Consider the following 14128-nt stretch of genomic DNA (forward strand, 5'->3'; position numbering starts at 1 on the left):
TAATTCCCAAGACATTTAAGTATTGAGAGCCTGGTGAACTAAAATGACAGTTGAGCTCCAAATAAAGAGTCTTGAATTCAGATGCAATCACACAGAATATACAATTTGAGTGTATTTAATACCACTGAACACTATGTTTAAAAATAGTTAAGATTGTAATTTTAATGTTATGTGTATTTTACCACAATAATAGTAATAAAAAATCCCATAGAATCAAGAAAATGAGACTGAATTTCTGGAAAGTGAAGCTCCAACCTTGCCCTGCAGAAATGAAAAGTCATGTAATTTTTCTGGACTGTTCTTTCCTGAGTGGTTGGATTACATCAGGATTTCTCAACTTCAGCACTATTGACATTTTTGACTGCATAATTCTGAGTTTTGAGGGCTGTCCTGTGCATTGTAGGATTTGAGCAGTATCCTGGCCTTTACCCACTAGTTGCCAGTAGCATTCCCTCCCCCAGTTGTGACAACCAAAAATGTCTCCAAACATTGCCAGTGTCCCCAGGGTGGGAGACAGATTTCCCCTTGTTAAGGATGGACTAAATCAGTGGTTCCCAAGCTTGGTTCTGCATCTGAATTGCTTATGAAACGTATTGAACACACAGAGAGGATTATTTGTAGGTGTGCTTCGAGGCCTGGGAATTCCTGTTGTTTTCAAGCTCCATGGCGATACTGATGCTCTCGGACCCAGATTTAGAAATGGCTGTCTCTACACCCCACTACATTTCTAGCTCTATCTGCTTGTGATATCTCTGGCTCCCTCAGTAACGTTTATGGAGTGCTTCAGTGCTTCCATCAGTAAAATGGTCCTAATGGTTCTTCACCTTTAATTACTCTACAGAGAGTATGAACATAACACCGTCAAGAGCTTCTTCTGTTCCACTTAAGAAAGCCTGGGTGTTGTTGCACCACTGCTTTCTGTGCTGTCATAATCAGGTAGAATGATATTGGGACAGGAATAGTCATTGCTCATCTGATTTTTGCAACTCTTGGATTTGGTATTGTAACAACTATTTCTTTTTTAAAAAATTTATTTATTTTAGTTTTGGCTGCTTTGGGTCTTTCCTGCTGCACGCAGGCTTTCTCTAGTTGTGGCGAGTGGGGGCTACTCTTCGTTGCGGTGTGTGGGCTTCTCATTGCGGTGGCTTCTCTTGTTACGGAGCACGGGCTCTAGGCTCACGGGCTTCAGTAGCTGTGGCTCGCGGGCTCAGTAGTTGTGGCACACAGGATTAGTTGCTCCACGGCATGTGGGATCTTCCCAGACCAGGGCTCAAACCTGTGCCCCCTGCATTGGCAGGCGGATTCTTAACCACTGCGCCACCAGGGAAGCCCCTGTAACAACTACTTCTTAAACTTCCTTTACTATAAAGTGACCGAAGTACTTCCCTTTCTGGTTTTAGCTCTGTCCCTTTGTATGTGAGAGTGTATGTAACTTCATAAAATCTTAGAGTTTGCCATGCTTTGGAAGAGAAAGACAGAAAACATATGTCTCCCCTCAGCTGAGAACCCAGTTTAATTGCACAGGAATGAACTCTAGTGTTCTGCTTTTTCTTCTGAAAATGAACTACAGATTTCAGTTTGCTTTCTGGGTAGGAAGGGGTGATAGTCTCCTCCATTCTATTTCCCTTCCTCAACTCTGTCACTAAGAGCACATTGGGTAACTCAGGACAGAGCCTTTTATCAACCGTGTTTTCTTGAGAGTTTGGTGACTAAGACATCTCGCATTTCTAGAACCTTTTGCGTGTGTCACACTTTGTACTTCATTTTCCTGTTAGGTCAACTGGCAGTTTGCGGAGAGGTATATAAATGTGTAGATTTCAGCATTAAGCAGGACTCTGGGTTCCCAGAAAAAGGTGTTTCGTTCTGCAGAAAGGCAGCTTGTACTTTGTCTCTAGGGGTATATAGACCTGTGCAGTGTGCCCAGAGCTGTGAGGGAATGAGAGCAGCCTCAGGGAAAGAAAATATGTGCTCTTCTAGGTTGTTTTTTCTAGAATTTCCATCAGATGTACTTGCGGGTCCTCTAACTAAGTCAGCGGTACCAGCGTGGCTCTGGACAGCCTCCCCTGCAGCTCCCAAAGTCTCTCAACTAGCAAGTCCTGTGAAGGTTACCTCCTAAATGATTCTTGATTCTGTCCACCTTTTCTCCATCCTCGCTGCCACTGCTCTCGCTTGTCTCCACTTACCTCCTCAGCTGGCCTCCCGGTCACCTCTCTTACTTCCCCTCCGATGCATTCTCCCAGGCATTCTGCAGTGACTTTCCCGCCGCACTTAGAATAAATTCCAGACGTCCTTGCTGTGGTTATTAGGACCCTGCTATCCTCAACTCTTGCCTATATCACCAGCTTTGCTTAGAGTCAATGTGGCTTCCCCCAAATTCCTCTGTCTTGATTCTCATTACAATTGACTTTTTTCCTTTCATGAATGCATAGTTCTCAGAGCCTTTACAAATGTGATTTTTCTCTTAACTGGAAATTACCGCCCCTTCATTTCTCTGCTTATCTAACTCCTGTTCACTCTTCATCCCAGATGAAGAGTAAGCTGCTTAAAAGTCTTCAGATTTCTCAGATCAGACGAAGGCCCTTGTTATATGCACTTGTAATGTCCTATATGGCCCCACTTATTCATTGTGTGATGTTCTGCACGGGCCAAGTGTGTTCCCAGTGCCTAGGACAGGGCCTGATATGTGGTAAGATCATAATAATGTGAGCAAAGGAAATAGGTGATGTTCGTACTTTTTCTGTCCTATGATGCAATTAAATATAATTATGAAAGGAGTGGCCCTGGTGAGAAGAACATCCCTTCCCTTGTTCCCACCATGCATTCTAAATATATTATTATATCTTATGAATTGACTTTATGAAGATCTATTTTTGTCCTTCCATCAAGGTCATCCATAATCAAAAGACAACCAAATGACTTTGAGATAAGCTGTATCAATTTTCAAAATGATTATAGATGGATCATTACCCTGGGACAAGTTTGTGGTGATCTATTTGCATTCGTCAGCCTCGTCACCATAAGATGCTCCTAATTTCCGCTGTCACTTCATTCTTGACCTCCTGACCCATGTAAACAACTACCTATCTGCTTACTTGTCATGCCCATCTAGATGTCCCTTGCACCTCAAACTCAACATATTCAAAACAGTCCTCATTGTTCCTTCTAACCCCAAGCCTGTGCAGTTTTGCTTTTCTTCATATTTTCCTTTTCTCATTGACATATGAACATACACCCAGTTTACTGAAGCTGAAATTACATGTCTTCCTAGACTCTTCTCTTTTCCTCAGCTTTTCTGTCCAATCAGTTACCTCAGAAAACTTACCTGCATCTGGTCCCTCTTTGTCACACCTGCTGCTGCTGCTGTTGGTGGCCCTATTCCCTCTGGTCAGTGTGGAGGAACATAGAGATCAAGGGAGGACTTAAAAATAAATGTGTCATAGATCCTCAAAGGAAGAACTTTAGAAGAGAGAGACTAGTATCTACACAAACAGGAAATTATGCACACAAAGTAGGTGGACATAAATTGAGAATAGAGGAATATGAGAAAGAAACAATTAAAAATCTCAGAAATAAAAAATATACATATAGTAAGTAAAATGTAAAAAAAAAAAACCTACAACAGGAAAAAAACAATAAAACACATAGAGTTACTCTACAGTGGATTTGGCTATAGAGAGAACCAGTAACTTGGAAGATGAAAATAAAATATATTCCAAAAGATAAGGAATGAAAAATATATATGAATGTGAAGTTGTGTTGAAAGGACACGTGAAGAAGTTCCATCCTATGTTTAATTGACAATCCTATTAATGAAGAACAAGAACGGAAGGAATGATGGAGAGGTGATATTTGAGGAGATCCTGGCTAATATCTTACCTCTCTGGAATTGAAAGAAGTTCCATAGGGGCTCTGGATTTGGCTGGTTGGATGGCTAGAGGCTCTGCCATTAGGAGTTGTACGGACTTAATACTCTGTCTAAGAGTCATGAAAAAAGGGAAGGTTTCTAAGCAGGGGAGTGACATGGTATGATTTGTACTTTTGGAAGGTCAAAATTTGAGAATTGTTTTGTGAAGGTAAAATGAAATAAGAGAGACTAGTTAGACAGCTCCTGCAGTAGCCCAGGTGAGAAATGATTATTATGTCATGGCCTAGGATAGTGACAGAGGAGACAAAAAGAAGTCAGACATATGTCTCATCAAGACATATGAGAAGATTAAATTGACAGGAAATTGGTGATTGATTATACGTGGGAGGTAAGAGAGAGAAAAATGTTAAGGATGATAACGAGATTTCTTGTGAACAACTCGGCAAGTGTTGGTGACAGCTACCAAGATAGAAAACACTAGTGGAGGAATATTCAGGTGGAGTCGCATTCTTCATGGAACACTTACAAATGGGTACAGGAAAATACGAAAGCTTATCCATATGGTTGGACTTCCTTTCAGATTTCCTTTGTGTTTTGATACACTGGCCAACTTGTCTCTTGGCCTCCAGTGTAATCACCTATCATTAGAAAATGCACATTCGATTGTGTCACTTTCCTGCTTAAAAACCTATGATGAGTCCAAACTGTCAAGAGTTAGACATCTTTGGCCTCCAGCTTGCCTTTCTAGCCACTTTCTCTCATTCACGCATATGACATTGTCAACTCCTCCATATGCAACATGAACATCCACTTACCGTGACTTTATGGGTGCCCTAAGTAATCCAAATAGCAACTATTTTTAATTGCTTCTCTGTACCCATGGGCAGAATAAAGAAGTTTAGAGAGTAACCTCTGAGGTTGACTTGGCAGGACTGAAGAAGAACAAACAACATGAAGGAGAGGGAAGACGTAACGTTGATTGCAAGATTATTTTCTGGCAGACCAGAAAAAGATGACTAAAAGTTGAAAAGTGAAAAAGAATTTTGGAGTAAGATTTGAATTTGAGGTTATGGAAGGATACACGCTCCAGTTAAAATGGCCTGAGACAGAAGGGGACTATGGAGAAGTCAGGGCTGGAGGTGTTGATTTGAGCATCAAAAGTGAGAAGAAAGTTGGAGCAGAGAGTTCTTCCCCTGGATATCAAAAGATTCAGTGTTGACTTGGGAGTTCCTCATAATTTGTGTGGGTAGTCCATGAAGCAGGATCATCTACTATTCTCATTGAGCCTTAAATAACATTTTTCAAAAGCTCACTCTGTGCCAGGAATTAAGAGGCCCAGAATTTCATTGCCTTCCCCTCAGGTGTTAGCTCTGGGCCCTTGGACTTGTTGTTGATGGTTGCTAGTACTCCAGATTCGGGACAGAGTTAAAGAGCAAGGGTTCTGGAATTATATAGGTCTGGGTTCAAATTCTGGCTTTGCCCCTTATGCTGTGAGGCTTTGAGCAAGCTACTTAACATCTCCAGATGCTCATACAGTTTTCTCATTTGTAATGTAGACTTAGTAACATCATCTTGTAGGGGATATATGGTAGTCACTCAATAAATAGTAGCTACTACCATTATCATTATTATCAGAAGGGCTAGCCAAGTGATGATAGATAATGAAAGTCTGGGTTGATGATATGTCAAAGGTAGGGGAGTTTTAGAAAGTGCATGAGGTTGTGGCCATTCTTTGGATATTCCAGACCCTTCCAGAAGAGCCTGTTTTATTGTTCTTTAAGGCTGTGGTTTAGCTTCAGGTTGCCGTGGTCACATTCATGGGACATATATTTGAGACTTGGAAGCTCACTTCCTCCACTACTTACTGGCAGATATCTCAGCACATCCATAAGCACTCTAGAAAGAAGGATGAATAGGCGTTAGTGCATCCACTCACAAAGTAAAGCAACTACATGGCAAAGTGAGACAAGTAGTAAAAGGGGGCAAAAAGCCCTACATGAAAAAAGTAAACTCACTTCTTAATACTCCCTTTGCCACTAGTTCCTCTTAGTATTCTTCGACAGTTGCCTTATACCCAATCTCAGTTTCTTCGCAGCTGATAAACCTTCATAATCCCGTGTTTAAATTGAACTTGAACTCTACTTTGCCTTCAGAGCTTATCTGGCTTTTTCATATCTACCCACCTGGTCTGATATCACCCTGTCCATCAGAGTCAGCAGTCATTTCTGTCTATCCTACCGAACCTGTCTGACTTTTTTACTTTCATACCATGCACATAAATACGATTGACCTTCCACATATGAACTTGACACAAATAAGGAGACTATTTCACAGGAGTGAAGACAGGCAAACCTTAAGACCTGAACTGAGTCACAGTGTGAATCACTCATTTCCACATAAAACAGGACACTTGACTCAAGATGTGGTGGAATGAAATGGCCTGCCAGCCAGGCCCGAGTCATCTGGGAGTACTTCTTGGAAAAGATGGATATTAAGGAAGGTAGAGAGGGATATAGGAATTGGGAAATTTGTTGTTTGCTGCCTGAGATATTGAAATTTGGAAAAAGATTTTATATCCATAGCAACATTGATATTAGGACAATGTAAAATAGTCAAGGACAAGGAAGGAGACTCAGAAGAGATAACTGATGTGAGTAGGGCTTTATTTTTGCATTGCTCATCTCTACATTTCTGTCCTTTTCTAAAATTGCAGTTTCCCTTCCAACTGAAGGGGAACACAGTTTCTACCGAGTAGAAGTATATCACAATTCCTAAAAGAGAAAGAGGTGTTTCTATTCCTCTTTAACCCACTAATACGTGAGAGCACTAATTATTTTTTGTCTTTGCTCCCTTACATAGTCCAGTGATGTTTATGATGCAAAGATTGTACTTTGTCTTGCTGAATCTAATATTTAATTAGTTTCATGAAGCTTGAAACAAATCATTTTTAGTAAATCATTTAGACACAAATCATTTATCAAGAAAAAGGTGGCATAGCCTGTCATCTTTCCATTTTTAAAATTAACGTGATACATAGTTTTACTACTTTGGAGATGTAGTTGTGAGCTCCCCCCTTTGTCATTTCTGACAGTCACTGAAGTCTTGTGTCAGTGATTCACGTCGGAACTGTCGTCAAAATACTTGCTTTCCAAGAACCAGCTAAATTTGTCTCAGGAAAGTGTGGCTTTTGTCGTTAACTTTCAGATTATTTAGGCAGCTATTAGGAAAACAGAATATGCATACACACCTCTCGGGACACATTGGATTCCTCCATGTTAAAGATATATGGCTCAGAAGCATGGAGAGTAGTCATCGGGCTGAATGGAGGAGAAATAACGCTGTTGTAAAATGACTGGTGTCATCGACACAGTGTCAGGAGGCACCTCTGGGAACTAGAAGGGTTATTGCACATGAAATTTTCTCCAAGTCACATTCTAGGCTAAGTCGTAGTAAACATGCATATCCCTTCTCAGAGGTGTCCTGACATTTGGAAGCTGGGTTTCTTTTCTTTCTGGGCCAACATTACTCATAACTGCTGTGCAGAATATGTTCAATGAATTTCCATCTATAAAAGCAAAGTAAAATCCCAAGTGCTGTCTAACTGTCAAAATAAAGCAGCTGTCACATTCTTTTAAAGCACTAGAGAAAGGCTTTTTAATAGTCTGGGACCAGAAACTTTAAGTCTTTGTGGAAAATGGTTTTGCAATTACAGGGCTGTATGACAATGGCACGACGCGAGGGCAGCTGCGTGGTGGTGATGGGGGATTGCTCCTGTCTTCCTCTTGCTGTCGGTCTTCCATCTTTAGCTCCTGCCTGAGCTTCAGAGGCAGTCGGAAGAGACCAGAAGAAAGGGAAAGAAGCTAAAAGTTTGAAAAAAGAATTGTTCTTAATCAAAAAATGTTCATTAATTGCACCCTTGTGGCCTAGCAGCCACTCGCTTGGGAGGTGACAGAGGTGTCTCAGAGGCAGTCTCTGCCTCCTAACGAGTATAAGCTAGTTAGCAGAAGAAAGGAAAATGAGTTGAAGAATAAAGAACAGGATGAGATGAGTGCCAAAGGCAGCACTGGGAGTTGGAGTCACTTGAGGAAGAAGGAAGAATTGGATACTCATTCATTCATGTATTTAATTTCTTTAACCAACTTGTAAAAAAAAGTACCTGCAAAGCATCCAAGCAGGATTTAGGAGATGAAAGAACCTATTCATAGGTAACATTTATCCAGTGCCTTGCTATGTACCAGGTGCAATTTCAAGGGTTTTACATACATCCCCTCAGTTGATCTTCACTACCCTACAATGTGCAAGATACTGCTTTTATTTTCAGAAAAGAAAATGGAAACATTGAGAGGAGAAGTAAAAAGCCTAAAGCTACAAAATTAGGGACTGCAGAAGTTGGGGTTCAACCCCAGGAAGTCATTTTCTAAAGTCATTCAAGTGCTCATAGTTGGGGGAAGGTATAGAAAAGCTAGTTGGTAAAAATTCAGCCTTCAAAATGCTTTTCTGGTGTCCCTTCACTTACTGTCATCTCATAAGCATTTTTCCCCTCATGTCTTTAAAAACATTTGAAAAACAGAAGATTTCAATGAAGCCAAGCTTTGTTTTGGGGATGATGCTCATTTTAGGACAGACCTGGGCCTGAGAAGTAGATGTCAGAGGTGGGAGCTGCAGCCCACAATCCGTAGTTGCTGACAGGCGTGTATCACATCGGATGGGGAAGCTACCAGCCTCCATGGGCTGGTGTCAAGGCATCAGTGTGGGCAGCAGCAGACTTGAGAGCTCCGAGGTGAGCATTTGGCCTGGGTAATATCCGCAGGCCGGTGCCCTGCCAATGGGCAGAAACAGATGGTTGAACAGGAACTGCTCAGCTCATCAGGGAGGGGACACTGATGAGGGACAGCAGCTGGGTTGTGTCCGGAGAACGTGTCTCAAGGCAGGTGGGACTCCACAACCTCCGAAATAAACAACTGGGGACTCCCAAGGATGTTTCTTCTTGGGGTTCTCTCATGCCTGAAAGCAGCCATGAGCTTTGGGTGCGAGAGTGATGTTTTTTTTTTTTTTTTTTTAAGAGATGAAAGGGAGGCAGGGGGAGGATCTGGTTTACTGAGGAAGAAGATGAAGTGTTAGTCTTGAAGGGGTGGCAGGACATCCACCAGGGGTTGTTGGGAATGGAGGACCAGACCTTAGAAGAAGGGTCACAGTGGGTGACATGGATTCAGGAATTTATGACACTGGCATTTCATTAAAGGCAGGAGAGAGTTTAGAAAGGAAAGTGAAGGATCAACATCTACTTTAAGGATTAGGTAGAAAGAGTAAATATTCTTTTCTCTCTCTAATCCTTAAAAAAATCTTTTTTTTTTTCTTACCCAATTGCAGTAGGTTTAATAGTGTCCAAGTCGTAACCCCTAGAATATGCAAAGGTGATCTTATTTGGAAAAAGGGTTTTTGCATATTTAATTGTGGATCTTGAGATGAGATCACCCTGGATTTAGGGTGGGCCCTAAATCCTCCTTATAGTAACAGGAGAGAAGACCATATGAGGACAGAGGCAGAGATGTGGATCACAACTGAATTGCTGGGGAATTTGGCCATTCTCAGGAATCTAGGTGATTTCATGTAAAGTAGATCAATCTTTCTGTACAGGAGATTTGCTTTCTGGACTTACTCTTTGATAAATTAAGTTGAATAAAGGAATTCTTTTGGAGAATAAGAGTAAAAATAAAAAGGGAGGAATAAATTCCCCCCCCCAAAAAACAAAAAAAGCTTACCCCTTGAATAGAACTGTTGGCACATGGTACCTTTCCAATCAAATTCGGATGGAAATGCATACTTTGACAAATAAAAATTTTTGTGCCATCATTAAGATTTTCCCAGATTAATATAAAGAGAAGAAATACTTTCTCATGCTGCAAGATGACCTCACCGTTGCTAAAGGGAACGGGGTAGAGAGTGCACATAATCCCCAGTCCCCTGCACAAGGAAATCTGGTAACTGTCTAACCCTCTGGGTTATCCTGAAAAACATTCCTGCTCTTCCCTTCTCACTGCTGAGTCTGAGAAGGCAGTTTTGACCTTCAGAACAAAAAGCTTAAGGGATTTAGTTACGATTTTTTTAAGTTATGAAAACATGCTCAGGCAATTAAAATAATTGTGCCTCAATATTCTACATCCAGATATATTCATGTCGAGTGTAGAATTTAGTTTTCATTCCTTTAGAGTTTATGGAATCAAAGGGAGAGGAACCAGTTTTCATCCTTTAGATCAAATTTTCTTTTCTCCTGGGCTTTCGTCTCAATGAGGTAAAAGGCAAATTATTCCGTGGGTCTACAAAAAGCTACCAAGGCATTGCACTTGTCACCCTACTTCCAAGTCATAGAGAACTGGGCAGATAGATAGAAACATCTTATGTAACCTGAACAAATGTTAACTGAAACATAGAGCCGACCTTTGGCTTAGAATTTAAGTCAGGCAAGGGGCTCACGTCAAATTGAGGGCTTTGTATAGGAAGTGAGAAAAGCACTGCTACCAGAAGAGTGTATTTGGGGTATCTCATTCAGTCCCTGTTTACAGGAGCAGTTCGTGCTTACCTGTGTGGCCTTGCTAATGGATGGAGACAATTATACCTGTTGAATTATACTCTTCATCCCCTGGCTGACTCAATGCTCTTCCAAACTGTGAATCACAGAGTGGTCTGTGAGGGGAGTAGTGACAACCTTCACATGTCTGAGCAGCTGCTTAGAGCCACCCCGCAGTGGTTTACCTGGTAGGAAGTGGGATGTGTGCTGATTAATCCAGGCTATCCTTCGAAATGGTTTACTTTTACAGTCAAGCCTTTTTTGTTTGTTTGTTTTTGAAAGGAAAGTTAGTGAATGTGTGGATTTTCCATTTAACAGAAGTGTACTGAGTCTCCTCTGTGTACTGTGCAACTAGTACTGAGGGGTGGAGAAGGTTACAAAGATGAATTAAGGTGCCTTGTTCTCAAGGGACAAGAAGATAAGGCAGATATACCAAGTCCTTAGGAGTGATATATTTAATGTGCTAAGCACAGAGGGACTGATCTCTATCTGGGGAAATCAGGGACATCTCCTTAGAGGAGGTGTCATTGTTAGAGTTGGAACAGAAAGGAGGAGATGGACATTTTAACAAATGGCATTAAGTGAAAGTATGGGGGTGGGATTTTTTTGGATGAATCATCTGCTAATCCAGAAGCATGGGGAACGTGTACAACATTAGTAAAGCTTGACTGCTTGAGACCAGATTGTGGAAGGCCTTGGATGACAAGCTAAGGGATTTATACTGTATAGGTGATGGTCATGGAGGACCTATGAAGGCTACTGGAGCCAAAGAATGACATGAGTTAAGTTTGTGGGGAAAGCGTGATTTTGCCTAATTATAGTTAACGTGGGGATTGGAGACAAAGAAACTGGAGATGCAAAGACTGTTTTGCAAGGATCTGGCGCCAAGATCCTGAGAACTCTTAACCAAAGGTGGTAGTAAGATCTGGAAAGGATTAAGGGGAGAGAGGTTGTGAAGGAAGGAATGATGGGACTCAGTGTCTTGTAAATATCCGTACGTCACAGAATAGAGAAGGCAAAGATAAGTTCCCTAGAAGTGTACATGGAAGAACTGCCAGGAATAGGCAAGGCAAGTGCAGGAACTAATGGAAGATAGGAATCTGAGTTTGATAGACCAGTGGAGCATTTGATTGGAAACTTATGGCAAGTAGTTAGTGCTAGTAATGATGGGCTGGTACTCAGGAAAGGCACTGGGGCTGAGGAAACAGAATTAAGGGTGATGGAATTGGGGTATGACTTATCTGGTAGGAGTTGGAAGGAGAAGTGTCAGGATTTTAGAAGAGTGGTTAGGAGGAGGTGAGAAATAATGATGTGAATGTCACAGAGGAAAATGCTACATCACCTGTAACAAATCAAAACTGGAGAGTGAAGAAATAAAGTTTAATGATGCTCCGGGCTGTAGTGGTGTCATAATAAGACACAGAAATCATGGCTGGGATGGAGGGAGTTTGGGGGCAGGGGCATGCTATTATTGGGGTAGATTGCTGGGTGGGGAATGGTGAGAGTGATGATTTTTTGTTTGTATATTTAATAAAATGCTTGAAGGAGAGTTAACATGCTATTTCTAACAAACTGTCAGAGATTTGCAAGGGTGTTTGGGATCAGGCTATAGACTTGGGGCAGTTGAAATGAATGAGGAACTGACCAATTAAGTAAAAACAGAAGAGATAGGAACAGAAATTTGGAGTTAGGAAGCTAGAGATAAAAGAGAAATAATGAAAGATCTCTTGAATTTTATCGAAGGATTATTGATTATAACTGTAGGAGACTGAAGGAAATATAGCAGCTCTGGAAAGAGTGTTTCAAAAAGAAGGTAGTAATGATATTGTCAAATAAGGTGGATGGATTAAGGGAGATGAGAATTGTGAAAAGTCATTGGAATTAGGTTTGGGCGGTGGAGCCAGTGTTTCATTGGAACAGATCAAGAATGGAGGAGACAGGTGTAGGAAGTGGGCCGTGGGACCAGCCCTGTCCTTACCTAACATTCGTTTTAACTGGTGAGGCTGCATTATGAGTGCATTATGTTCAGTTAACTATGGTTCCTTTTCCTCTGTGGTTTAAAGTTTTTCTTTAATCTTTCTCTATTAAATCTCTAAGTTTTGTTCTTCCAGAGTCTTTACTCCTTTCATATATCCAACTTCAGAATGTTCTAGATATGACAGTTCTAGAAGCCCATAGACTTCTGTCTTTTCAAATTTGATTCTGAATCTATGAATCAGACCTGAATTAAAATCCAAGAAATTCCTCTAAGTTACCTAGACTAAGAATTCTAATTCTGAAAGCTGTAATTTAAATGCTTTCTCCTACATCAATAGCAATACTTTCCTGGGCTGATCTGTCCTTTCAATGTAATTTAAGTCTGAAATCCAGCCCTGTTATTTATATTGCAGTTTTGAGGATACAAGAAGTAAGATTAGGAGGGTAGGAGACCACTAGATCCTCATGAAATACGATAGCCTGGAGAAGCCACTGGCAACTGGAAGTGCAAAATCCTCATCTTGTGGGAAAAGTTTTGTTTCTAAAGCTCCTTTGTCCTTTGGTTGTGAGAGCACATTTGCCCCTTGACTCACAGCCAGAGCCATAAACAATGGACAAGTTCTTGCAAAGGTCTAGGAGTTGTGTAACCTGTAACCTCACTGTAGAACCCAATCTCCATTTCCAATCTTATTCTAAAGGAGACCAACTCAGAATGTCAGGAATACTTACCATCTTTCCACCCCTCAGCAATTCTAGGTCCCTTTTCTGCCCACTGCATTTATAGTTGTAGGTTTAGTCATAGACCCTAGAGCTCCAGAGGGAGGGAGAGCATTGAAGGAACACTGAGGACTGTGTTGGAGCTTTTATCAGGGCCTAGAGGCCCTTCGAAAGGACTATGAAGAGTGCTCAGAACTAACGAAGAGGGCAGACCTAGCAGCATTGGGTCCAAGGGCAAGGATGCAAAGAGGAAATCGAGGTCTTCTAGTGATGTGAGAGGGTAAGGAAGTGGAGCCCTAACCCTTTTTTTTTAAAATATTTTGCCCTTTGTTTTAATTCTCATTTAATTTAATTTAATTTAAAATTCTTACAACCGCCCTGAGGACTGGATAGGTCCTCTGCCCATTTTACAGGTAAGTTAGTTGAGGTTCAGCAAATTAAGGAAATTGTAGGTCTCACTGCAGAGAGGTTGACACAGCTAGGATTTGAACTGAGTCTGCTTGATTCAGAATTCCTTCCCCCATAGGACAGTGCCCCTCAGAGGGACAGGAGGAAAACATGTTTAGATGCTTTTCTGTGGTTGTATCTGAAAACCCAGGGCCATGTGTTGTATTTCTTTGATTTCTCTTCCCCATTTGTTTCTTGTCTGTAATGTGTTCCTTTGGTTGACACACTACTGCCCATCCCAGGAGATAGCCAGGGTCTGTTTGCATCCAAAGCAGAAAGAGTTTCGACATCTCTGGGCGAGCTCTGTGTGTCTCTTCACTACATTCTTTCAATCTGGAGGCAGGCGGAGCACAGCTGTGGCTGTTAGGCCAAGAGCACAGCTGTAGTCAGCCGCCAGTTGACACCATGGCACATGGTGTCATGGTCCCATTACTTGAGTGTGTCCTGCTCAAGCCACTGCGTGATTGGCATTTGCATGGACCGCAGTTGGGGGAAGAATTCTCTGCACTTTGTAGGAACAATGTCACCATGCTTCATATTCCATTTGCCTCATG

The 14128-nt window shown here is 41.5% G+C and overlaps 1 protein-coding gene across 8 annotated transcripts in view; it reads left to right on the plus strand.

The window, feature by feature from the left end:
• The window catches only part of ELMO1 (engulfment and cell motility 1), a 548623-nt gene that overhangs the window by 107995 nt on the left and 426500 nt on the right, over nt 1-14128 (plus strand). The gene's annotated exons all lie outside the window — the stretch shown is intronic.

This window comes from Lagenorhynchus albirostris, chromosome 8 (genome assembly GCF_949774975.1).
Source record: "Lagenorhynchus albirostris chromosome 8, mLagAlb1.1, whole genome shotgun sequence".
Lineage (NCBI taxonomy): Eukaryota > Metazoa > Chordata > Mammalia > Artiodactyla > Delphinidae > Lagenorhynchus > Lagenorhynchus albirostris.